The sequence below is a fragment of the Acinonyx jubatus genome, chromosome E3 (assembly GCF_027475565.1).
Source record: "Acinonyx jubatus isolate Ajub_Pintada_27869175 chromosome E3, VMU_Ajub_asm_v1.0, whole genome shotgun sequence".
Taxonomy (NCBI): domain Eukaryota; kingdom Metazoa; phylum Chordata; class Mammalia; order Carnivora; family Felidae; genus Acinonyx; species Acinonyx jubatus.
In genome coordinates, this window is record NC_069398.1 from 15,569,967 (window position 1) to 15,596,615 (window position 26,649).

Below are 26,649 nucleotides of genomic sequence, written 5' to 3' on the forward strand. Positions count from 1 at the left end.
ACAATTAGCGATTAACAGCTTTATCTCTCCTCCCATGTAAGAGACATAATTAGGCGCTTCCATCTGTTCCCGATACCTGCTGGAGTCAGCCATTCACACCTCAGCCAGATATTACGGTGAGTAGGAGGGCCCGAAAAGGAAACATTTCAAAAATAACTCACGTTTTGTTGTTTCAGACATCCTGCCCCTACGGAGTGGGTCTCCAGCTTTGCTTCCCCCAGATGTACACAATTTGCTACGTGCTGGCAAGGAAAGGTGCGAGCTAACGAATATGGAAGCTGATGGCACATGATTTTCCCAGGCACCGAGAGCTTCCGTTTAAAGAGACCAGGCTTGGTGTGCAAGATACCCGTATGCCGACTAGTGGGGTGCTGTCCCGGTTGGGGCCGTGGCACGGAGTAGGTGTTGGGCGCACGCACTGAGACGGGAAATATTTTCGGAGCCGGAGTCCAAATTTGGAAGGACCACCGGGAGCCTCTGCGGCCGCCAGGGTAAGTGACCGGCCGAAGGTCACACAGCCAAGGAAGACGAGCCGGGGTTTTGCATCTAAGTCTGTCGAACTCCAAAGCCTGTTTTCCTGGTCATGGTACCTCACTGCCGCCGAATCAAGTTTGAGGGACATCAAGGTCTCATGAGGATAAGGCAAATCCAGGCCAGCTTTCGTTTTTCAAGGCCAAAACAGCCATGCAAAAATTTGGCATTTAAAAGGAATGTTCCCACCTACATAAGTAATGCTTTTAACGTAAAAAGGTACAATGCGGTGTCGTTGGGTTATTCACAAGGTAATTACAGGACTCCTAAAATATTAATTCAGAGTGCTACCAGAGTCAGAGCCTTAATGAGGCCCCTGTGTTCGACAGGGGCTCCACAGGAAGGTGATAGAATAGCGTTATTCAAGGAAGGCTTATTTACGAAGGGATTCTTTGCAGATGTGCTGATGTAGGAGAACCACAATAGACAGTGCAGTAATTTGGGCTGGTGGCAGCCAGTTGTCACCACCTCTAGGCTCCAAGGGACACATGGAAGGAGGCAGAGCTGTGTAGAGCAAGCCACCTCATCTGCACCCTGTTGTCAGGGGCAACAGCTGTGCCAAGGTGACCTCGAAGGGTGGGATCCAGGGGATAAATGACCGGGCCTCCCTGTCCTTCCTCTCTCTGACTTCCTGCCAGGAATCCCCACGGGCAGAACTCAGCTTGGAAAGCCGAGTGCACGGGCAGGGCTGGGACTAGGGCCAGGCAAGCGAGGTATCCGGAGATCCACACGAAGGAAGGCCTCACTCTCAGGCCGTGCAAGCGTAGGATCGGGGCCTGGGACCGAGGGTCTCCCTAAAATTTGCACCTTCACTGTCTTGTTCAGCTCTCCCTGGTCCTGGCCATAGGCTTGGGAGTCTGTAGTGAGGTATGTACAGCTTAGCCTCTTGCAGTGGTGGTGAGGGGGAAGAGGGGAGAGGGAGTCCCAAGCAGCATGAGGAAGAAATCCAGCACAGGGAATGTTGCAAATTCTATGGTAAACAGTTTTAATTTTAAAGGTAAAATTTTAACTTCAAGGTAAAAAATATCATTGCACCATATCTACTTATGTCTCAGACTGTGTATATTAACCTTATTTGGAGAGAAAGTCAAAAGCCTAAATATGAGACCCTGGGATTAACCTTGACAGACCTAGGGGTGCCTGGGTGGCTCAGTCAGTTAAGCGTCAGACTCCGGCTCAGGTCATGATCTCGCGGTTTGTGGGTTCGAGCCCCACGTCGGGCTCTGTACTGGCAGCTCAGAGCCTGGAGCCTGCTTCGGATTCTGTGTCTCCCTCTCTCTCTGCCCTTCCCCTGCTCACATGCATTCTCTCTCTCTCTCTCAAAAAAAAAAAAAAAAAAAATTACAAAATAGTTTTTAAAAATCTTGATGGACCTCAATTGATTGTGAGTTATCAGAAAGTGACTCACTTCCCTTCCGGGACCCAGGCAGCTAGAGGTAAGAGAGACCCCCACAGAACACCCCTGTGTGGCTTGTGTCCTCTGCAGGCCTTTTCCCCTTCTCGTGTGGCTCTCAGAACATATTTATCTTACCCTTTCAACCCAGCTCAGTCACGGGCTCTCAACAGGCTTTAGTTCCTGCTCTTTTCAGCCACGCTTTGCCCCTGAGTCATTGCAGATAATCAGCTTTACCTACAGACGTCATTGGGGGCAAGGGCCTTAATTCTCCTGATGAACCACTTCCTGCCCACTGTTTTTTGTCTGCCCCTCATTAGGGCTATTCTACACTTTTAAGTTGTTTTTATGCTTTGTCATCACGTTGGCGGGGTGGGGGTGGGGGGCCCTTTCAGCATCACCAGCTGTCACCACGGGTACCGGGATTCGAGACCATCTCACTGTCCTACGGCGTAGGTAAGGACAGAGTCTTTGTCAGTGGAAGGAAACAGCAGGAGAAGTCGGGGTCCCCCTGTCCTCTCCTCAACCTGTGGAGAAGTGTACGGGGCCAGATGGTTCTAGATTTGCCATGTGAGCTTACGCTCTGGGGGACAGATCCATTCCCTTGCCCTTTCCTGTTTTCGGAAGGCAGACGCATCAGTGTGGGGGGAATGAACAGACTAATGAAGTCCAGCCGTTGGCAAGAGTTTGTCCGGCAAGGCCAGCTCTCGCGCTTGAAGACCTTGGGGCCCGTGCAAAGTTGCAGTATCTTCTGGCGAGGTTGGGCAAGACCCGACTGGAGACCGGGGAATCTGATAACCCTTACAGCCAGGGTAAGCTGTTGGGACACATTGGCTCTTTGCAACACCCCCCGTCCCCCATCATAGATTATTTAATGTACACCTGTGATGGACCATTATTTGAAAACAGGCATACATACAGAGCAGGGATACTGAGACGCAGCAATTCATGAGGAACAAGAATCCGATAATAAATCAGCAAATTCACCCGAGGCTGACCTTCCGCAGATTTGAGAGTGGCATTCATCCGATAAAAGTCTTACAGGGAGCGCTTCAAAACTAAAGTAAAAAACAGAACGTATAGCAACAATTATACACAATTTTGCTTTGCATATATTGGGAGTAATGACTCTCCACACCTGCAATGTGTTATTTGCAGAGAGATGTGCTTGCAAATATCAGCCGGAAACCTTTTCTTACATCTTGTCATTTAGAACAACAATTATATGTTTAAAAAAAATCAGCACAGAATTTAGCATTCTAAACCTCAGCTCATAAAGGGAGGTTGTTTTGTCTTTTTCTTTTTTTTTTATGCCTTGCAACATATAGTAAAACTCTGTCCTGAGACCGACTCATGTTTTTTGTTCTCTGTTTCATAAATAATTTAAGGTAAATCCACCAGCTTTCCATCACATGTTAAGTGGGGACAAGTCAAAACTTGTCTTAATATGATGAAGGATGTTGCACGATCTTTGTGGCGTACTGTTCAATGAGACGGTTCTACAATAGAATATGGTTTAAAGAAAGAAGTCACTTATTTATCAATGCTGAAATGATTAAAAACTCCCTACGGGCTTACAGTAGTATATTCACTTACAGGAAGGATTCATGAGTCAAAGGAGAAGAAGCCGGTGGACTAGATGTTAGCTCTTCGTATTTGAACAAGTCGCTTAAGCTGTCTGATCTTCAGTTTCCTTCATCTTGAAAAATCGGAAAGTGGCATCTACTTGGTGGGTTTTGAGGACTTGCCCAAGGTCATACAGCCAAGAAGATGAGCCAGGTACAGAATAGTTTATCCATTGAACACATTCCTTTTATTTATTTTTTATTTTTTTAATGTTTATTTATTTTTGAGAGAGAGACAGACAGACAGATGGAGCATGAGTAGGAGAGGGTCAGAGAGAGAGAGAGGGAGACACAGAATCTGAAGAAGGCTCCGGACTCTGAGCTGTCAGCACAGAGCCTGACACGGGGTCTGAACTCGTGAACTGTGAGATCATGACCTGAACCAAAGTGAGACGCTTAACCGACTGAGCCACCTAGGTGCCCCTAACACATTCTTTTTACTTATTTTGAGAGAGAATGGGGGGGGGGGTGCAGAGGGAGAAGGAGCGAGAGAGTAGGAGAGGGACAGAGAGAATCTCAAGCAGGCTCTTCACTGTCAGTGTGGAGTCTGATGTGGGGCTTGAACTCACAAACCGTGAGATCATGGCCTGAGCCGAAATCGAGAGTCAGTCGCTTAACCACAGGTGCTCCGAACACATTTCTCGAGCCCCTACAATGTGTCAGGCTGAGTAAAAAAGAAGGGATGGAAAGTAACCTCAACACTGTAGTGTCAGATCAAAGATTCCAACACAGTGTGAAGTGTGATAATTAAGCATTTCTTTCTGCCTCATTGATAAGGGAAGTGAGATTTCCCTCATATCCCTGAACTAGTAATAGGAACTAATATTTGTGGAATGCTTCTTAGGTGCCTGGAGTTGTATTGAATGCTTACTTCCACTGTTACTGCTCACAACAAACCCACCAAGTGGTCACTAGAATTATCTACCGATGAAGAAATGGAAACCCAGAGAAATTAAGTAACGAGTCAGGGGTAAAGGTGGGTACTGAACCCTGAAAGCTTGCTTTCAGAGCCCACACATTTAACCACCACACATTGGCCAGGAACAATCTTAAAAGCTAAGAAAATTGATATACAGGGTGAAGATTATCGTCTTGATTCAGGAATAAGGCTCCAAAAGAGTGTGATGAGGTTGATGTGTTCTGGAAAACTGGTTAAGAACTTGACTATGGCAGGGAGGCCAGAACAGGATGAAAGGAGTTTGAGAGGGAGAGGCAATGATGCTGTTCACGGACTAATATTTTATGGTAAAGATCAGAAGAAATTCCATGAAAGGAATACAAGTAGGAGGGGCAGAGAGGAAGGAGTTGCTATTTCAAGAGTAACAGTCCAGGGACGCCTGGGTGGCTCAGTCAGTTGAGCGTCTGACTTCGACTCAGGTCACGATCTCACGGTTTGTGGGTTCGAGCCCCACGTCAGGCTCTGTGCTGACAGCTTGGAATCGAGCCTGCTTCCGATTCTGTCTCCCTCTCTCTGCTCCTCCCCAACTTGTGCGCCCAAGCGTGCTCTCTCTCTCTCTCTCTCTCTCTCTCTCTCTGTTTCAGAAATAAATAAACTTAAAAAAAAAGTGACAGCTGAGGAGGTAGCTTAGTCAATGTAAATAATAGCAGGCAGCACACGGAGCTTTTCCCCAACACTGACGTGCGAGAACAGAAACATAAGGATACCCCCACTTTGATGTTGGGAATTGGATACAGGGTTGGCGTGTACAGGTAAAATTAGGAGTGTCTTACCTGGGAGGATGTTCTGGCAGAGAGGTAATTCCCAGGTAACTGAGCGCACGCCTCCTGGGGTGAGTCTGGTCGAAACCATTGGTTTCTGCAGAACTGGCTGAGTCAGATGTACCTGAATAGATGAGCTTGCGGTTGCTTCCTGCCATAGTCCCCAGAGCACATGACGGCGGCACCCTGGCCTCTCACCCCCCACCACCTGAAGGATGGAGGCGTTGTGGAGGAGGAGTGACCCCGGGAGGAAATGGCATCCCCAGCGAGGCAAATAGGGGCGCCCTTTTAAGGAGAGCCATTCGGCAGCTCACATGGCTTCGAGAAGCAGGGGGGCGGCAACTTCGCGTGTAGCACTAACTGAGCTGGGCCAGGCTGGACTCGGTCAGGCGCCTGAGTCCGCGTACCTGGCCTCTTTTTCCTCACTGCCGGGGTCCTCAGCAGAGTTGTGAAGTTGATGATGCCTCCGCAGCCATTGGAAGGAACGCATAGTAACCAGGAATCTTGCTGTTCGGAGCGACGGAATCACCAGCTCAAACTGGCGTCCGTTGAAAAAGGCGGGGTGGGGGCGGATTTCTGGACTCCCTGGCCAAGTCCTTCGGGTCTACGAGTTAAAGGTCCAGGGATTTAGACAGTATTGTCAGGTTTTTCTCTCTCCTTTTCTGTCTCCTTTCTTTTTCTCTGTATTGTATTGTATTGTATCTCCTTTCTGTTTCTCTGCCTCTGTATTTGAAGCAGTCTCTCCCCAATTAGCCATAAAGACAGACGTGCGTGGCTTCAGAATTGCACCTTACTCACGAGGCACGATCCACCAGAGATCATTTTACTACTATTACTCCTTTACCGTGAGATCATGACCTGAGCTGAAGCCGGAGGCTTGACCAACTGAGGCCACCCAGGCGCCCCTCTCTTACTAAACTTTTTATTCTTTCATCTTGGTGGCTGAGAAGGAGCAAGGTTTTTTAGTATTCTCGTCTAGTAACAGATATCACTTAGAAATCCATTTTATAATCATTTAAACTGGTTTGCTTTGGGTCTATTTACATAATTCCGTGAGACGCATGGAAAGAGAGGCAGAGTGTTATTTTTCTGCAGCCAAATACACGGAAAAGAGCACTTTCTGAGGTAATTACCACTTCGGTGCTCCCCACGCAGTTAGAGGGCACCGTGAAGAAGTGTGCCTCGTGGGCCCAGGGCCACCGAAGTGTGGCAAGAATGTGCTTTCTACCCGGGAAAGGCAAACAACGCACTTGGTGTGAAGCCTGTTTACTACTGTGAATAATTTGCATGAAGGTTCTGGAGCAGTGGCTTCCTGTGCATGGTGGGAGCTCATCTCGGAGCAAACAAGGCACTTTCAAGACCACCGAGGGGTAATGGTCTGGGGGAGAGACCCGTGACCGCAGGCCAGCGGGACTGACAATGCCAGTCACTCCTGCTGAGGATCGAATCAGAGAGTTACACCTCCCAGTGGACGCCGGCAGGGGCTTTTTAAGGGGAGAGATCTGTTTCTTCGGGGCCACTGGAAGTGGTAGAGAAATTTGTGCTTCAGTCACATGAAGGCTTGTGCATAAGGAAGGGGCATGGAGTTTTCTGGAGATGTGAGCAAAGGGTTATCCTGAGTGACTCTAATATCCCGCCACCTCCTAGTACTTTGTTTTCTGTAATCATCTAGACTTTATTATTTTTTTTAACGTTTATTTATTTTGAGAGAGAGAGACACAGAGTGTGAGTGGGGGAGGGGCAGAGAGAGAGGGAGACACAGAATCTGAAACTGGCTCCAGGCTCCGAGCTGTCAGCGCAGAGCCCGACGCGGGGCTCGAACTCACGGACCACGAGATCATGACCTGACTGAAGTTGGACGCTTGACCGACTGAGCCACCCAGGCGCCCCTGTGTTCATGTAGACTTGAGATCTCTCTCCCCTTCCTTTTCTCTTGCCCCCACCTCCACCTCCCATGCAGATTTTGCCATTTCTCTGGTGGCTGCCGGATGCTGATGATCCAAACTCTGGTCCTGCGTAAAACTCAAGTTCTGGTAACCCGTTCACAGCCTACTAGCATCGCGAACAATGCGTGAATACCTGTGCGTTGATTATGTCCCTACCATACTGCAGGGGACAGCCTGGCACCATGTGTAAAGATGAATACGACCTTTACCCTCGCTTTAACCTCAAGGAGCTCAGTGAATAGGTTTCGTCTCAGGCTTCGTCTCGGAACTAAGGTCGTGGAGCGTTCTGCATTGCTGCGCGTCTAAAACAGGTTTGTAAGCTGGGGCCACGACCGTCTAGACATCTGTGAGTAGAGTTTGGATATACTTGAAGATGGAAAAACTACATCTTTCATGTTACTTGCCTATTGTTCTTGTGACCTTTCTTGGTGACCTTGTTTATCTCTACGGCTTGCGTTTCATTTCCAAACAGGGATTCACAGTTATACTTGTAGGTCAGCTAAGTGGGCCCCCGGGGCTTGCTTACATAAACTCTGGTGGTAGTTGCCAGGATGCTGGGCTTTTCTCAAAATGCCATCCCACCTACCGCCTTCTTGTCACTAGCCTGCTACCATCCCCATCCTCCTTTCTTCTCATCCGATTAATCATTCCAGTTGCTTCTCATTGGCTTATTTTTGCTCAGACTCTTAAGGTCAGCTTTGCCCATGAAATGTTGAGTAGGAGTTTAGCGCCCAAGGCCATTGGCTCATTGTCAACTCATTCTTGCTCCTGGGGCTGTGTACTTGTTACTTGGATCTATGCCACCTGCAGTTTGGGGCACAAGCCTCAACTGACCACTCCGGACGTGCCCCAGCTCGAGTGCCTGACTGTTGGAATCTGTCTTTGCATCTTTGTCTTGTCCTCACAAACCAACTTTTCCTTTGGAGTCACATAGGGGGCCTACTGAGTTCAAATCCTGGCCCTGCCTCTTTTTAGCTGTGTGGCATTGGACTAATTAGTTAATTTCTCAAAGTCTCATTTTCCTAATCTGTAAAAGGGCACAAATAATACTTCTAGAACGGATTATATAGATCAAATGATTATATATATATATATAGATATAGATTATATAGATTATGTAGGCAGTCTTCGCTGTGTTAGTTACGATCATCATTTGCATTTTTGTTTATAATTGTTATTATTAGTTACATGTATTATATGCTTTAGTTATAATCATTATTGTTAATTACCAGCAAAGATTGAGTACAAATAATAGTAGATTAGTAACCATGGCTTTGAATAAACCGTCCTTCCTCCCCCACCCTCCCGCCCCCTTTGGCTTATTTACTTTAAGAGAGAGAGAATGCTAAGGGAGGGAGGCAGAGAGACAGAGAGAGAATCTTAAGCAGGCTCCCCGCTATCAGCACAGAGCCCCACGTGGGCTCCATCCCACGACCCGTGAGGTCATAACCTGGGTCAAAATCAAGAGTCGGTCCCTCAAATGACTAAGCCACCCAGACGCCCCTGAATAAACAGTTGTAGGCAATACATGAGGCATGTGATAAAGAAAGACAAGTTTTAGGAAACACTATGGTGTTGCAAGTGAGTCGCGACTTGTGCTGTTTTGTGCGGGTGGTGGTCAGAGTAGGATCAGGCTGTAATGGGCTTTATCTGCAAATCCCAATGGTGGTATGGCTAAGGTGGGTGGGTTCCTGAGAATTAAAACCCATTTTAGGATGGAGTTTTTGAGTTGTCTTCAGTCAAGTCCAAGTGTCCAGCCTTTTGAGCCTCCTGCCAAAAACGCATGGACCTCCATTACCCCTTGTTTACTGTAGCAATGCCCTGTAATGTCAGAAGCTAACCTACAACAGATAGTGAAAGATACATGAAATTGATCTCACCCGTACCCCCATCACTACCACACAATATACTGATTTCCTCCTTGTTTTCTTCTCCTCCTCCTTCTTCATCATTATCATTATTGTGGCCCACACGACCATCATCCCCCCCCCCCTCCTCCTCCTCCTCCTCTTTCCTGCTCCTCCTTTCCTGCTCCTCCTTTCAGTATACTTTTCTCACTGGATTCTTTCCACACCCCATCTCCAAATATTAGAAATAAGGATGCACACTTACTAATGCTTTATAAATGCTGTCATAGCTTTATGGAGAATAGCACTCTAAGACGCTTTATAAAATAACTCTTCACTTTCAAGATCTTTCTAAAGGGAAGGATTTGCATCTCAGCTCCCAAATGCCTGCTTTCACCAAGAGGAAGATGGAGATGACAACCTTTATGTTTCCATTTATCTTTTGACCGAAAGCCAGAAAGGTTTTATTTAGTGGCGGTTGATGTAGCTTGCTGTCGCCTTTGGCTATATTTTTTGAATTGTTAATGATGAAAACTACATGGGTAATTCGTGAATACATTCTTCTTGTAAAAGATTTAAATGATCCCAATGTATCCATAATGTTGAGTCTTCATTCAAATACCTCTACCTTTGAGTGCGCTCTATCCCCAGAGGTGATCATTGTTCACAGTTTGATGTGGATTCTTCCAGCCCTTTTCATTTTGAAACACACACGGACACACCCACACACATTTTAATAATCTATATATTGTTTTTGAAACAATTTCATTGAGGAATAAGTGACCCATGATAATTGGTACGTATTTAAAGTGTGCGATTTGGTAAATTTTGACATTTGCATACATCTGTGAATCCATCACCACAATCAAGAGAATGAACATACCCATCATCCTTCGATGTTTCCACGGGCCCTTTTGTAGTCCCTCCCTCTTGCCCCTCGCCCCAACCCACTTCTCCCCGGGCAACCACTGATGTGCACTCTCACTACACATTAGTTTGCATTTCGTAGAATTTGTTGAAATGGAATTAAACAGTATGTGTGCCTGTCTGGTTTCTGGCACTCAGCATAATTATTTTGAGTTTCACTCAACATGCACTTGTCGCCTATGTATTAGTCATTCATCACCTTTTATTGCTGCATTGTGTGGATATCTCCATTTTTTATCCAGTCACCTACTGAAGGACATTTGGGTTGTTTCCGGTCTGGGGCTATTACAAACGAAGCTCCTATGATCATTTGTGTGTAAGTCTTTGTAAGGATATACACTTTCCTTTATTTTTTTTCTTGAAAATTTTTTAAATGTTATTTATTTTTGAGAGAGAGAGCGAGCGGGAGAAGGGCAGAGAGAGAGGGAGACACAGAATCGGAAGCAGGCTCCAGGCTCCGAGCTGTCAGCACAGAGCCCGACGCGGGGCTCGAACCCATGAGCCGTGAACCAAATGACCTGAACCAAAGTCAGACGCTTAACCTACTGAGCCACCTAGGTGCCCCTCCATTTTCCTTTAAATACCTAGGCCTGGAATGGCTGGAACATATGATAGGTATACGTTTGACTTCTTAAGAAACTGGCGAAGTGTTTCCCAAGGTGCTTGTACCATTTTCATTCCCACCAGTAATTCCTCTGAATCCTCACCAACACTTGGTATCTTTACCCTTTTAATTTCAGCCATTCTGTTAGGCGTGTAAGGGCCCCTCGCTGTGGTATTCCTTTGCATTTCTTCAATGACTAATGTTGAGCATCTTTTCATTTGCTTGTTTTCCATCTCTCTGTCTCCCTTGGTGAAGGGGCCGTTCAAATCTTTTGCTCAGTTAAAAAAAAAAATCAGTTTTTAAAAACTACTGAGTTTTGAAAATTCTTTACCCATTCTGAATAGAGTCCTTTATCACTGATAATTGATTTGCAAATACTTCTCCCATACTTTGGCTTGCTTTTCCATTGTCTTAAACGGTTTCTTCGAAGAACAGAAATTTTCAATTTCGATGATGCCCAATTTATCAATTTGTTTTTACATGGGTCATGCTTTTGCTGTGGGATCCAAGGAATCTCTGTGTAAATCGAGGTCACAAAAGTTTTCACCTATGATTATTGTTCTGGGAGTTTTATAGTTTTACATTTTATATTTAAGTCTGTAATCGTTTTGAGTTAATTTTTGTATATGGTGTGAGGTACATATCACAATTTATTCGATTTTATGAATATTAGTTTCTGTGTATGGATATCAAATTGTTCCAGTACCATTTGTTGAAAAGACAATCCTTTATCCACTAGATTGCTCTTGTAACTTGGTTGAAAATCAGGACTCTGTTTTGTTCCATTGATCTACGCCAATACCATTCTATCCGAATTATTGAGGCTTTATAATAAGTTTTGAAATTAGGTACTGTTACTTTTCGTCCAGCTTTAGTTAACTTTTCCAATGTTGTTCCGGCTATTTGAAGTTCTTTCCATATAAATTAATAACAATTTCCATATAAATTATAGAATCAGTTGGTTGATTCCTACATAAAAATCCTGCTGGGGATTTTTAAATGGGATTGAATGGAATCTATGGAAAATTGCAGAAGAACTGATATCTGGAATGTATTGAAATTCTGACCCATAAACACCATATGTCTCTTCATGTAAGTTTTCTTTAATTTCTCTCAGCCATGATTTGCATTGTTCGGTGTCTCGGCTTCTCACATCTTTTTCTTTTTCAAATGTATCCTTAAGTATTTCATATTTCTTGATTTATAAAGGCTGTTCGTTGCCGATTGTCTATTGCTAGTAATCCAAATACACATGATTGTTATCATGGATCTTACGTCCTGCAATCTTGCCAAACACGCTTTTTCAGATCCAGTAACTTTTCTCTTCATTCTGTGAAATTTCCTACATAATCAATCATGTCATCTGTGAAGAAGGGCAGGTGTAATGTTTCTTTTACAACCTCAATGCCCTTTTCCTTGACTGATTATACTGGGTAGAGCTTTCACTTCATTGTTGAATAGAAGTCATGGGAGCAGATGCGTTTGTCTTCCTCTTTATCTTAGAAGGAAAACATTCTATTTTTTTTTTTTTATTTTCAAGATTTTAGTTTTTCAAGTAATGTCGACACCCGATGTGGAGCTCGAACTCGCAACCCCAAGATCAAGGGTTGCACGCTCCATCAACTGAGCCAGCCAGGAGCCCTGCAAACGTTCCATTTTTTAACCATTACATATGATGCTACCTGTAGATTTTTAGTAGATGCCCTTAATCAAGTTAAGAAAGTTCCGTTCTATTTCTAGTTTGTTGAAAGTTCTTTATTATTTTTTTTAATCAGGAATGAATCCTGGGTTTTGTCAAATGCATTCTCCCGTGTCTATTGAAATGATCGTATGTTGTTTTCCCTCTTAGTTTGTTGATATTGTGAATTGCATAGATTGATATATATTTTTTTTAGCATAAATTGATTTTTTGGTGTTAAGTTAATCTGTCTTCCTGGGAAAACTCCATTTGGTCATAATGTATTATCTCATTTATATATTGTTGAATTCAATTTACTGAAATATTGTTAACGATCTTTGCATCTATGTCCATTAAGGATATTGGTCTGTTGGTTTTTCTAGTAATGTCGTTACCTGGTTTTGCCATCAGTATAGTGATGGCCTCAGAATGAGTTGTGCAGTATGCCAACCTCTAATTTTCTGAAGAAGTTTGTGTAGACTTGCTATTACTTTCTCTTACATTTTCAGTAGAATTTACTGTGGAAGACACTTGGACCTGACATTTTCTCTGTGGGAAGATTTCTAACTACAGTTACACTTCCTTTCACAGATTTAGAAAGACTTAGGATACCGATTTCTTTTTAAGTAAGCTTTGGCGATTTGTGTTTTTCAAGGAATTTGCCAGTTTCATTTAAGCAGTCATATTTTTTGGCATAAGGTTGTTCATCATATTTTCATAATTATTCTTTTAATATCTGTAGATTCTGTAATAATTTAACTTCTCTCACTCCTGATGTTAACTTGTTTTCTATCTGCCCCACTCCCACCCCCCGCCCCCAATCTGCCATTTTATTTCTCTTTTCAAGGAACGAGGTTTTGGTTCCATTGCTTTTTCCCCCCCCATTGTTCTGTTTTCTGTGTCACTGATATTTACTTTGATTTGTTCTTTCTTTCTTTCTTTCTTTCTTTCTTTCTTTCTCTCTTTTTTCTTTCTTTCTCTCTCTTTTTTCTTTCCTTCCTGCCTCTTTCTTTCTTTCTTTCTTTCTTTCTTTCTTTCTTTCTTTCTTTCTCTCTCTTCTTTTTTCTCTCCTTCCTGCCTCTTTCTTTCTTTCTTTCTTTCTTTCTTTCTTTCTTTCTTTCTTTCTAAATACGAGAGGAAGAGAGAGCGAGAGCACATGAGCAGTGGAGAGGGGCCAAGGGAGAGAGAATTTTAAGCAGGCTCCAGGCTCAGTGCAGAGCCCAATGTGGGGCTTGATCCCATGACACTGGGGTCATGACCTGAGCCCAAATCAAGAATCAGGTGCTCAAGCAACTGAGCCATCCAGGCAACCCTTACTTTGATTTCCATGAGTTCTTTTCTTATGGGGTTACTTTGGATATAATCCACTCTTCTTACTCTAGTTTTTTGAAGGTGGAAGTTAAGGTCATTGATGAGACATTTCTTCTTCTCTGATTTACCCCTCTAAGTTCTGTGTTAATGCAAGTTCTTACCTCCTTTGTTTCCTGTCTCTCGGGTTCACTGTTCTTCACTGCTTAGTAGTATCCAATCTCCTACAAATTATTGTTTCGTATATTAAGTCCACTTTTTTGGTTGTTTCAGATGGGAGGGTAAATCTGGGTTCTGGTATTCCATTTTGGCTAGAAATGGAGGTGTACGTATTTCTTTGCACTTTGATTTTTTAAAAAATGCCTCTGGGGCAACTGGGTGCCTCAGTCGCCCAGCATCTGACTCTTGATTTTGGCTCAGGTCATGATCTCATGGTTTGTGGGATTAAGCCCTTGCATTGGGCTCTGTGCTGACAATGTGGAGCTTGCTTCAGATTCTCTCTCTCTCCCTCTCTCCTGCCCACCCCCTCTCAAAATTAAATAAATAAAACATTTTTTAAAAAATGTCTCAAATGTCTTTTCATTTCTCTCATAGATAGACTTCTTTTTTCTTTAAAAAAAAGTTTTTTTAATGTTTATTCATTTTTGGGAGACAAGTTGGGGAGGGGCAGAGAGAGAGGGAGACAGAGACTCCGAAACAGGCTCCAGGCTCTGAGCTGTCAGCATAGAGCCTGACGCCGGGCTCGGACCCACGAACCATGAGACCATGACCTGAGCTGAAGTCGGCCGCTTAACCGACTGAGCCACCCAGGCACCCCTCTGATTTCTCTATTGAAATTATTTTTATGGAACTTCTTCTCTAAGGCTCTTGCTGGTCTTTTTATCTTATTTATGCTCTCCTTTGTCTTTAAGAAGTTTTTAATTTTATGCAGTCGAAACAGTAAATCTTTCCTTAAGGGCATTGGGCTTTATGTTTTGTCAAGGAAGGGATTCTGGATTCCAAGAATATGGACACAATATCTCCACAGATATATTCTATATTCCAAGAAGATAAACATATTCTCTTGCATTTTCATCTACTATCTTAAAAGCTTTATTTTTCATGCTGTACTTTTATCTATCTGGGATCTATATTTATATGTAATGTGTACGTGTGTGTGAGATGTGATAAGAATTTAACTTTTTTATCTCAAACGGATATATAGTTGTCCCAATACCACGAATGGAGTATAAAGTGTCACCTCTAACTCAAACTATATCGCTATGTAACTATACGTACATGGATCTGTTATGAGACATTATTGAATCGTGTTGATTTTTTTCACCAATATCAAGTTGTCTAGGAGCTGTATGGTATATTTTGATACCTGGTAGGTTAGTCTCCACTCAGTTGCTCAAGCATAGTGAATGGCATGGGTGAAGGTGCAAAATCAGGAAGGAACATCATGTAATCAAGGTGCCATTATGTACTGTGTTATTACTCGAGTATAAACTATAAGGAAGCGAGGAAGTAAGGCTAGAAAAGTAGGCAGGTCTTGAAGCAGGCTGTATACCAGGCTGAGGGGCTTGGAGAGTCATTAAAAGATGAATCTTGATGTATTACTCATTCCTCGTGCATTCATTAAGCACTAACTGTCTAGCAGATGTGGTGCCCCATACTTTATACTCACATTCTCACTTTCTACAATACTACCTTTGAAGTGTGCATTCTACCATTGCCCCCTTTCATAAATGATGAAAATTAAGTTTTGAAGAAGTTAGCTCACGTACACTGTGGAGTTGGACCCTAGATTTGTCCGAGTCTGCCCTCAACCCTGCAGTACCTTACCTGTTGGTTGATGAACAGCCTTATATCTGGGCGTCTCCCAGCATATACAATAAAGACGTCACCCTCTGCTCCGTGCAAAGTTTTCTTTATTATTATTCTCAGTGGATATAAATTCAAAATTCATCTGCCTGAAGGAAGATATATAAAGTTTTTATGTTAGACTCATTCTGTATTTCTGAAGACTCTGGCATACTTGGGAATTTGATACTTCATTGAGAAACATCTTTTTTTCTATCTTGCCTCATTTAAGGCCTGTACATCTATCTGGGCTTTTGACAGACCCACTCTTTCTCGATGGAGACTAACTTACTAGAGCCTGTAATCTTTAGTTAAATTCAATCAGCCAACCTTATTTTTTAGGACTAAAACAGTGCATCTCCTGAACTGCCTTCCCCTGAGCTCTCATGACCTCCCTCCCTCTCCATGCATCCTACTAGCATGGAGATCTGCTCTTATGAAAGTATTTGATTTCAGGAACTTACTTTAGAGGGTCTGTTTTCCTCCCTGAGTTAGAGAAATACCCAGTAGAAGAGATTAAAATAAATCTTGCCAATAAATTAAGGAAATCTCAGAGTATTGGCCACAAGTGGAAGGGAATTTTCCAAGATTAACTGTGATTGAGGTCTAGTTCGAAGGGTAAAGGCCATCGCAGCTGCTATGCCCTCTTCCTGGAGAACGTCTGTCCCCACACTGCAGGGATGTGGGGAGCCATTTTTGAACCACCCCTTCCTGCCCCCCGCTCCCCCGGCCACAGCTCGTTGAACGAAGAGTGGACACTTGACCTTCAATGGAGCTGTGAGGTTCAAAAGACCAATGATATTCTTCCTCTTAGGAACTTGGAATTGGGATTCGAAATGTGATTGATTTTCAGCTGGTTATTGTGAAAGGAGAACATGCAAATTTGGGAGTTGTGGGGCAGCCACAGTTGGCCATTAACTCTCTGACTCAGCCAAAGCTAGTCTGAGAGAGGGAATAAAACAGAGATGGAAGCAGAGATGACAGGCCATCTGGCCCCAGAAAGGAAGTGAGGAAGGGTGAGAAGGAGGCAGGGTGAGAAGGGTTGCAGGGGAGGGGGGCGGCGGGAGAGACAGGGAGAGAGAGAAAAGGCTGGGCGGGTTTCTGACTTCTTTCCAGCTTCTGCTTCTGTCGCTTGTTGGGAGCTCTGGCTGTACTCTCTAACCTTCAGTTCCAAGCCATGCCCCGTATTATCATGTCCTTTTTTTTTAAGTTTGAGATGACACAAAGAACCTTGATTAAGACACGTTTGCTCGGGGCGCCTGGGTGGCCCAGTCGCTTAAGCGTCCGACTCCGGCTCAGGTCATGATCTCACAGTTCAAGAGTTCTTGCCCCGTGTTGGGCTCTGTGCTGACAGCTCAGAGCCTGGAGCCTGCTTGGGATTCTGTGTCCCCCTCTCTGTCTGCCCCCCCCCCCCCCCCCGTTTCTCTCTGTCTCAGAAATAAACATTAAGAAAAAAAAAAGGCACGCTTGTTCTTTGGTGCCTCTCCCATTGAGGCCTAACAAATAGAAATCAGCGAGTGTCCCGGGGTGATAGTTGGATATGCATGGGTGTAGGGGTGCTCATGGAAGCTAACCCTCAAATCGCTGACGTTAGTGCGTGAAAACACAGAGAGACTGTGTAAAAACAATGTGTTGGGACGTTTTCCTGATCCTCCACAGACAGACGTGGCGTCTATGGATTCATCAGAATTTCAGATAGACGGCCCAGCGGGAGAGAGGAGTTGGAACAGGGCACTGGAAGTATCCATTGGGGGTGGGGGGAGTTATCTAGAAGTTCAGCCGAATGGGCAGAACACGAGGTCAGAGTGGCACAGTGAGCTTGGATCACAGTTCAGGAAAATGAGGATTACCAGGGTCGGAGCTAAACGAGCAGAATGTCCTAACAGGTGGCTCTAAGGTGATGTTCAAAAGCCTACACGGTCGTGAGCAGAAGGGATTCAGCCGTAATGATCTGAATTATTGTTTGCAGGGCGATGTTTTATGATGTTTCACAGGAAGTATCTCATGTTGTCCAAAGGGAACACTGGTTGTTAGCCCCGATGCCACGTGGGAAGCGACTTCTTTCTCCAAAAAGGGTTTTCCATGACCCCTCTCAATACCAGTTGTGCGCGGAGTGCTATTCACAGCACAAAGACTTCATCCCACGAGCGGTCAAACTCAAAGAGCTTTGATGAGAACGGAACAGAATTAAATGGGAAGTATGCAAATACTCAGTAAATGTTAGCTATGGTTGGGATCACTCTTACTACCACTGCAGCTAATTACTGTATGTGCCTGGACCATAGAACTCAATGCTTATTATTTGCTTTATACAATAAAACTCTTGATTTTTTCTTTTCTCACCGTTAATCCAACTCTTTGCAGCTGACCACATTGAGATGCTGCCTTTTGATTCTTGACCACTAAGAATGGTGTCTTTGTGGTATGCCCCGTACAATGCCTTCTTTTGCAGTGAGACCCCTGGAGGGGACACCGGGAGAGGACCCTTGCCCCAGGTTCAGAGAATCTTCGTTGGAGAGAGTCTTTCGAGGCCGCTTCCCTTCCAACAACTAGCTCCCCCCCCCCCTAAACTTCTTTGACGGATATTCATCTCATTTATTACCGATCACTGCCCGGCACAGGGACCTTTCTTCCCTCCTGGGGCGGGCCATTCCAGTGTGGGATGGCTTTGGCTGTTTCTGCCGACTTGAAATGTGCTTCACTGGAGTTTTTATTTCCTGCCTCTGGCACCACACAGAGTAAATACAATCTTCCTCACAACAGAAGTCAGCTCACGGGTGTTCCGCGAGCCTCCTTTCCGCAGTTTACTCCGTTCTTCAGGCCATGCCGCGTCTTACATGGCGTGTAGGCTTCTTGCCGGGGCGGGCTCCAGTGTCTCCTTGAAAAGATGTGTCACTTAACATTGGACGACAGCTTTCTGGGCTGCCCAGATAGCAGACAGGGTCGTCTCATCTCTCCCTGGATCTGAATGTTGCATTATTTCTATTCATACAATCCGAGTTTGAATTCGCTTCCCCCCGCCCCACCCATTGAAACCATGCAGCATACTGGCTCAGTGAAAACCCTGAAGCGCTTTTCACATAAAATATTGTTACAGTTTCTCTCATTCTTGCGCCGGAGATCTTTTGGGTCCATGCTCATTGACCTATTTATTTCTATTATTAAAAGTTTTTGAAAGAGGCTATTAAAAGTTTTACATGAACACATCCAGTGACTCCCTGCCGCTTCTAGGAGAATACTATAATGCCCTTGGATGGCGCAGAATTTCTCTCAAAACGTGAATTCCGACATTGTGACATGAAGGTCCCTCTTATCTTCCACTTTAATTATTCTAGAGTATGAACAGGTCACCAAACACGTACTTTGCCATATCTCTGTGTCATTGCACATGTCCTTCCTTCTGTTGAGAACGTCTCTATTCCCCTTGTGTGCCTGGCAAACACCTACTCACCCTTAAAAGGGCCAGTTCACATGTCACCTCCTCCAGGAAGCCCTCTACGATTTCACCTTCTACGCCTGCCAGGAAGGCATATAGTGCAGCGCCTTTCCGTTGGCCACACACTTAGGACCACAGTGGGATTCCTGTGTGGAGGAGAGCTGTTTCTCTAGATTTACCTTTCCCCAGAAATAATGGTGTTGGCTATTACCATTGAGTGTTTTTACTCTGCGCCAGCCGTAGAACTGAGGACGGAACACGCGTCACCACTTTTTGGCTTCGCACTGAGGCATATGCCTGCTGTGGATGCCGACGATGGTCCCCTGTATCACTGTGTCCACTGTGACACAGGAAGCATCTGGGACTCTCTGCTCGAGGGCTTTCTCTGGCCTCAGGAAGATGCCCAGCCAGGTCTGTTTAGGGCAGACCCACAGTGTCAGAGAGTTAACATCCCTGGATCCGCTCTCGATCAGTAATGAACAGCAGTGGGGGGAGACATGCCCAAGCTCCCGGCCTCTTGGGTGGGACAGCCCTCCTGGAGGACTCCAGAGGGTCCAAGCACCAGTTGCCCACGGGGGGCGTGACCTGTCCACTAAAGTGCTGCTTCCTCCCATCCCCAGCTCACTGCCACCACTGCCTCACCAGCGTCTGCTGTTCTCACCTCTCAAATAATCCCACTTGCTCTCCAATCCCACTCTCAGGGGCGGCTGCGGCAGAAACCCCCAGTAAAGTGGTTCCATTCGGCAGATGAGAAAACTGAGGCTCGCACAAGTTAAATAACTTATTCCCTGAGCCCTGTCTCTCCCGACACCAGGAAGGAGAAGGGCTGTGGGCAAGCTGGATCTCAGAACCATCTCTGAGGGAAAGGTACTCACAGGCCTGAATCTTGACGAGACCGCCCGTGTCTGCCTTCATCCACCGCTTGAAAATGAGCCGATATACCAGCCTCCGAAGGGCAGTAAAGTGACACTGAATAATTGAATTCTGAACAAGCCAGACTAATGCAAATATCTGACAAATTGATTTAATTGCATTCACATACAATAAAGCTGAGCTCTAAAAGGTCAGCTAGAAAATGGGAAGGGACCCCTGGGAGCTTCCAGGGAGAGGCTGAGTTTAATACACATTCATCACATTTTATCATCTAATTAGTCCACACAATGCCAAACTGATAGACGGAGACCTAAACCAGTATATTGATTGGTTATTTGCTTGGCATCTATCATATCACCTTAAGGCTGTCCCTGACATGGGCAGGCGGGAGTTATTTAGTGGCTCAGCAAAAACCGTTGTGCATTTGGAGAAATTGTTTTTCTATAAGAGATTTGAGGCTCCAAAAACATTTTTACCCAGGCACCAAGCCTGCCCCAGAGGGTTACTATTGAACAGTTTGCTACAAAGGCAGCCACTGGAAACCAACTTTCGCTCGCCTCCTCCCTTCCGCAGAATGAATATTTATAAATCGTGCGGTACAGAAAACCCTTTTAGGCTGTAAAATATTTAATTCAGGTAATTAACTAGTATCAGCCTTGCGTGGAAATACCTGGGCAGAGAAAATGTTCTGGGGAAGTTAATGAGAAACCAATTGGACTCTGCCGTTTCAGCCCCTGGGAAATGAAAGCTCGGATTTCAATCAAACAATTTGCACGGTGGGTTTGGGCTCAGGTGAAATGTGGCCTCTGTTTTGCTCCCTGCGAGGATACTGGCCCTGAGACGGACTCAGGGCTCGAGATGCAGGTCTGTGCCTAAGACCCGGTCGAAGTGATGCTTTGATTGTTTTCTTTCTTTGACCTTCGGGAAAATCGGTTCATTGTCATCTCTGAGCCTTGGTTTCCTCATCAATAAAATAGAAGTGCATTTGAAATGAGATTATGTATGCAAAACCCCCTTTGAACTAAATTTCCATATAAATGTGAATTATTATTGCTATAGGGGTAGCATTAGCTCTGGTACTAATGTATTACTGTGCAAGAGGGACTTAAGTTCCCTTAGGCTGACCGTCTAGTCTTTCATTAAAAAAAATTTTTTTATTTGAGTATAGTTGACACACAATATTACATTAGTTTCACATGTACGACATAGGGATTCGACTTCTCAGTCACGCGGTGCTCACGAGTGTGGCCACCGTCTGCCATCCGGCGCTGTTACGATGCCGTTGACTGTATTGCCTCTCATCTCTGTGACGGATTCACTCCATCACTGGAAGCCTGTGTCTCCTACTCCCCTTCACCCATGCTCCCCATCCCCCCACAGCCCCTTCCCTCTGGCAACCATTAGTCTGCTCTCTGTATTTATAGGTCTGATTCTGCTTTTTGTTTGTTTGCTTGTTCATTTGATTTTTTTTTTTTTTTTTTTAGATTTTTTAAGACATCTGAGTGGAATCATGTTGGTATTTGACTTTCGCAGTCTGACTTACTTCACCCGGCGTAGTACCCTCTAGGTCCATCCATGTTGGAGCTCGTCTTATCGTATCTTATTTCTAAACTTATCTTCCTGTGTGCAGTCGGCCTCCTACAAGAGTTTTCTGTATTTGCCACCCCTATCGTGGAACGTTCCGTGTACACCTTAGTCCCCTGATAGCAGGCTCACACTTCCAGAATGGTCGCTACTCTCAACGGCTTTGTGGCTAAATCCGATGCCAACCGTTAAGACCTCGTCTTATGTGAATGCTCAGCAGGATGGCGTTTCACTCATCATGTCCTTTTTTGGAAATACTCTTTGCCTTTGCAGTACTGGTTTCTTTATTTTCCTCCTTTCTAGTATTTACTTCCTGTTTGATTTTGTAGAATCCTCTTTCACTTTTCATTCCGAAAAGTAGGATGCCAGAGCGTTCTGTTTTAGCACAATTCTCTTCTACTGAATTTCCCCTGCAGCTTCCACCCCGTTTTGTCACAGATCATCACCCACGTGCTGCTGACTCCCAAGCCTGAGTTCTTTCTTCCGCTTTCTTTCTGTCTCTCAGCCCGTGACCTTTCACTGAACTCATCCTCTCCCCTTTTCTTTTATTTAAATTTTTTTTAATGTCTTTTATTTATTTTTGAGACAGAGAGAGACAGAGCATGAGCAGGGGAGGGGCAGAGAGAGAGGGAGACACAGAATCTGAAGCAGGCTCCAGGCTCTGAGCTGTCAGCACGGAGCCTGACGAGGGGCTCTAACTCACGGACTGTGAAATCATGACCCGAGCTGAAATCGGACGCCCAACCGACTGAGCCACCCAGGTGCCCCTTCCTTTTGCATAAATACACCCGCCTTCTCAGGGGGGTAAATAACGCTCTACTCCCCTTCCTCACCTTCTACGATGCCTTCCTGTGAAAGCTTTACAACAGGATCTTTCTAAAATACAAAGCTGGGGTCTCCAACACCTTTTATGAGTTAGAAGGGTTCTCACCCACTCTCTTCCCTGAAAGCAACCCATAAACAAAACAAAATAAAGAAGAGCAATAATGAATAAAAAATCTGTATTCAATAAAACTAGGAAAGATTTGCAGTTCCAAATGACAACCTATGAAGACTATCCACAAAACATAGTGAAATCGGGCCAAATCAAGGTTGTATATGTGGAAAAGATGCACCTCTATAGATCTCAATCAGCATGTAGGGCTTTCCGAATGTAAGTGTCCATGTTGTGTCTGCGGACTGGGAGTATGGGTGGGCTGCAGAATCATCCCTGAGTCCATTCAAACGCCACATAGTAGTGGAGGGTGGTTTGGAAACTGGGCAGGTATGCCCAGGTATATGTAATATTTACAAGAAGCAAGATGCTGGTGTGGTAGAGAGGAGGAGACACGGAAGGAGACAGAAGAAAAATAAACACTAAATCATGAGATAAAAATTTAGAAGGTACGGGGGCACCTGGGTGGCTCAGTTGGTTAAGTGTCTGACTTCGGCTCAGGTCATGATCCCATGGTTAGTGGGTTCAAGCCCTGGATGGGGCTCTGTGCTGTCAGCTCAGAGCCTGGAGCCTGCTTCGGATTCTGTGTCTCCCTCTCTCTCTGCTCCTGCCCCGCTTGCTCTCTCTCTCTCTCTTTCTCTGTCGAAAAAATAATAAATAAGCATTGAAAAACTTCTAAAAATTTTTTTAGAAGATACGGTATATCACTGCAAGATAAATAGGACAATCTCTCCCAACCACATATGCAGAGATACCACTGGAAGGAGGAGAAAACTTGATAGAAAGGGTAGGAGGGTCCAAAACACTTGGTAAGAAAGCGTTTTGAGGCAGAATACCTGATTCCCAGTGGCTGGTTGCCGTAGTTCACTCTCCTGGTCTGTCCACCACACCATCCTTTAGCTCGTGCTCTCTCCAGAAGTGACTCCCATTCAAAGAGAAAGAAAATTTGGAGAATAAAATTAAGAAGTCAAATGTATACCACAGCTTAGAAAAATTTTACTGTACAGGGGGACACTATACAAACACTTCTCTACAAAACAAGTAAATTAAAGAAAATCAAGTAAGACATACAATGGCTTGAAGAAAATGTATTAAGACAAGAGAAGAAGGAAAGTGACTTAGTAGAACTTCAGGCGGGGGGAAGCATGGAGGAGAAAAACAAAGCCATAAAATCATTCAAAGTTAGGGTGGAAGCATCAGCAAGAAAAGTTAGCATGGTGGAAAATATAGTTGGGAACGTGAAAGACAGACTCAAGTCAAATAAAACTAAATGAAATGAAGCAAGACTTAGAAAAGCATGGCGGACAAAGGAGGAACAACGGAGGTGTTATTGGCAGCTTGGACAAAGGAGAACACAACAAATGGAACAGCATCACCAAAAGTCAACAATGTTATAGAAAGGAACTTTCCTGAATAAAGGAGAATCTGCATTTGCAAACTGGAAGAACACAACACAAACCCGGAAATATTGATACGGAATGATCAATGCACATCCTGGTGACATTACTGGACATGAAGGATGAAGAAAAAAGTCCTCAGGACCTTTAAACATAAGAAACCCCCTACTAACTGAGAAGGGTTGAACTATTATCAGCCTTACAACATAGGGTTAGACAGGCATATCTCAGGAACATCCAAATGGAAAGGCGTGGAAGTCAAAAATAGCTTAGTCGCCATGTTCGGTGTTAAAACCAGGACTATTGAGGAGTCTCACCAGAGAGGGCAGATTAAAAGAGAAAAGAGAGGGGCGCCTGTGTGGCTCAGTGGGTTAAGTGTCTTGACTTCAGCTCAGGTCATGATCTCATGGTTCATAGGTTCAAGCCCCACATCGGGCTCTCTGCTGTCAGCACAGAGCCTGCTTCGGACTCTCTGTCCCCTCTCTCCCTGCCCTCCCCTGCTCACATTCTCTCTCTGTCTCTCTTTCAAAAATAAATAAACATTAAAAAAATTTAAGAAGAGAGAGAAAAATAGATGAGGAATATGAACATTCGACGTAAAATAAAAGAGCAAGAAATAAAAAAGAATCTTGTAAACCTTGCTAGGAAAACCAGGTCAGTTTTAGAAAGTTTTCTTTTGGTTCACCCAAAATGCAAAATGCTTGCGTTCTACGAAACATGAGATTCAAAATAACCTGGTCGGAACTTAGTGAAGCAGAATCTGACTGTGAGCAAGTCAGAAATAAAAGAAATTCTGCACAAAAGTGAGAAATTGTACAATAGGGTAAATTTAAAAATAGTATATTAGACACAGTAAAGTACAGAACTGACAGAGAGGGAAATTGAATTGAAAATAAAGAGGACACATTTTAGGTTTCCAGTTTGCAGAAGAAAATGGTAAGGAATAAGAACGAGCAATACTATAAAATAGTAATAAAAGAATCATTAAAGCAGAGGTGATGACTACAGTGGACAAAGAATGTACTTGTAACCATTGAATAATTTCCAATCACCAGAGAAACGTCACAAACAAAAGTAGTAAAAAATATTCAAGAGTAGAAGATGGAACTGAATCCAGTCAAGATGAGAGACTGACAACGGCTCGTCAGAGGCAGGGACCCTGGGGTCCTCCCGCGTTGCTGGTGAGGATTGGATTGGCACAGCCATTGAGAAGACCCCAGCAGACACTGTTTAAAAAAGTTCTCTTTTCAGCGGGGCCTGGGGGCTCCGTCGGTTGAGCATCCGACTCTTGATTTTGGCTCAGGTCACCATCCCAGGGTTGTGGGATCGAGCCCCGTGGCCGACTCTGCACCGAGCGCGGAGCCTGCTTAAGATTCTCTCCTTCTCTCCCGCTGCCCTTCTCTCCCTCTCATGCACTCTCCTTCACTCTATAAAAATAATACATACATACATACATAAATTTTTTTTTTTAAAGATTTAATTCTTAAGTAATCTTTACACCCACTGCGGGGCTCAAACTCACAACTCTGAGATCGAGAGTCTCATGCTCTACCGCCTGAGCCAGCCAGGCACCCCTACATTAGTAGACATTGTTAAATGAAGTGTGCGGGTGCCATGTGATGCACGGTTCTCACTTCTGGATGCTTTTCCAGGGAAGCTGTCACACAGGTTTCTGAGGTGACAACTCTGAGGACGTTCTTCCACATGTTGTTGGTGATGCGGGGATCTGAAGGTACTCTCGGTTCAATCACTAAGGCACAGATAAGTGAAAGGGATGATATGCACACCATGTGACACCATATACAATCAGAAACCAGTGCACACTCAGAAAATGAGGTCCACAGCAAGGTGACATTTGTGTGAATTAACGCTATGGGCACGTGCAACAATGCTGCAACGTTTACACGTGCAAACAGTTGTCAAAGGGAAGGAGAAGGAAGTTGGAGGGATATGAAAACCCAAGGGAATAAATAAGTAAACCCATTAAGCAAGAGAAGGGCTCTGTCAAATAAGCAAAGAAGGTGTACCACCAAGTGAGGAACGTGATGAACTCTAAATTCCAATCTTATCACACACCAGAAAAATGAACAACTCAACACCTACACACGACTTGACAACTTCACAGGTAAAGAATGCTGCACGTTTCGAGTGGGAAGCAGGAATAAACAGCCTGCAAAATAAGAAAATTAAGGCTGGCCTCAGATCAAGGGCCAAAAGGGACGGAAGGACAGCTTTAGCAGTGTTCCACAGTTGTGTTCTGTGACGAGACGTTCTCTCACTTACCTTGTCCACTTCCTGTCCCAGATCTGGAATCAACCATTTCTCCAAACATCTCTGATCCTTTTTTTTTTCTTTTTAATGTTCATTTTTAAGAGAGAGAGAGAGACAGAGTGTGAGCAGGGGAGGAGAAGAGAGAAAGGGAGACAGAATCCAAAGCAGGCTCCAGGCTCTGAGCTGTCAGCACAGAGCCCGAGGCGGGGCTCGAACTCACGAACCACGAGATCATGACCTGAACCGAAGTCGGCCGCTTAACCGACTGAGCCACCCAGGTGCCCCCACATTTTTAGTGGGAAAAAAAAGACCACAGTCTGGGTACCAGGGGTGCTCAGTGCTGCTGAGTTATGTATTATTTCTAGGACTCTTCCATGGACGGAGCTAGCACATACGTATTTCTTAAGAAAAACTATATCTTGCATTTATATCCAGTTCAAAAATCAGGCCTACAAGGATTTTGTCTGACCTCATTAATCTCATATTTGTATCTCTTTTCAACCAAACCCAAAACTCAGTTCTCAGTAACACAGATGTGATTAGTCATTTGCCTGATTGTTATCTTGAAATAAATAACAATACCCAAACTATCACCCATAATGCTATAGCTAAAAACAGTTAAAATTTTTTTTGGCAATATTTTGTCCTTTGGATCTATTCCATTAGGGAGTCACTTGGACTATTTCCTCTACCTGAGATTAGGTCACCAACAGAGTATACAATTAGGTTCC

General features: G+C 44.4%; 2 long non-coding RNA genes across 2 annotated transcripts in view; one reads left to right on the forward strand and one right to left on the reverse strand.

Moving 5' to 3' along the window:
* Window positions 1-1,646: 1,646 nt before the first annotated feature.
* LOC113596712 (uncharacterized) lies at window positions 1,647-5,915 on the reverse strand. The gene is made up of 4 exons (XR_008294467.1): window positions 5,676-5,915; window positions 5,281-5,392; window positions 3,521-3,623; window positions 1,647-3,423 (listed from the first exon to the last, which is right to left on the reverse strand). It is a non-coding gene; the product is annotated as an uncharacterized LOC113596712 (long non-coding RNA).
* The window catches only part of LOC113596711 (uncharacterized), a 55,257-nt gene continuing 31,929 nt past the window's right edge, over window positions 3,322-26,649 (forward strand). The window contains exon 1 of the long non-coding RNA XR_008294466.1: window positions 3,322-3,703. This is a non-coding gene — a long non-coding RNA (uncharacterized LOC113596711). The remainder of the gene's footprint in view (window positions 3,704-26,649) is intronic.